Source organism: Psammomys obesus, unplaced genomic scaffold, assembly GCF_907164565.1.
Source record: "Psammomys obesus unplaced genomic scaffold, mPsaObe1.curated_primary_1811, whole genome shotgun sequence".
In the NCBI taxonomy this organism is placed as follows: Eukaryota; Metazoa; Chordata; class Mammalia; order Rodentia; family Muridae; genus Psammomys; species Psammomys obesus.
The window spans coordinates 16187294-16187981 of record NW_026585580.1 but is presented as its reverse complement, the minus strand read 5'-3'; positions in this window follow the sequence as shown (position 1 = coordinate 16187981).

Sequence of the window (688 nt, the reverse complement as noted above, 5' to 3'; positions counted from 1 at the left end):
TGACCATCTGACAGACAGGAGACGGGGTTGGAGAAAGGCTTAGGGGAGCACTCTTCTACTGGGATCACGTTTGCGGAAAAGCCCCTGGAGGGCCTCACAATGGCCCCTGGTTTCCACGCTTGCAGACGCTGTTGCTCAGCCGTGAGCATCCTGTGCAGTCTCCTGGCTTCCTCTGTGCTCAGAGCCCCCAGGGGCTCCCGCCGGGCCAGGCCCTTTCCAGGGAAAGGCTCCTTGGAGAGAAAGCGGTGGGGGCTGCTCTCAACACATCAGTGCGCTGACCTCCCAGTGACAGGACACCAAGGCCCAGGATCCTAATTCCTTTCAAAGGACAGGGGAAACAGACTACGTCTGTGGGCAGTGGCGGGAAGGCTGTGGTGCACTGAGGAATATTTAGGTTGGAGCACTTATTCCGTGTCCTGGGACAAGCCTGCAGGACACCCCAGAAGACCCTGTCACAGTGTCCCGGGCCAGGCGGGGATCTAGCAGGTGGACGGGCCTTGGTGCTCACCTGGTTCCATCCGGCGGGTGACTGCTCAACATGTGCAGGTTCTAAGAGCCCCTACATCCTCTCTGTGTGGAGAGGGACAGCAAAGCTCACAATAACCTGCCATGTGCCGCGCACAGTAAAGCCCCTGCTCTGGAGTGGAGGCGGGGTTAGGCGCACAGTAAAGCCCCTGCTCTGGAGTGG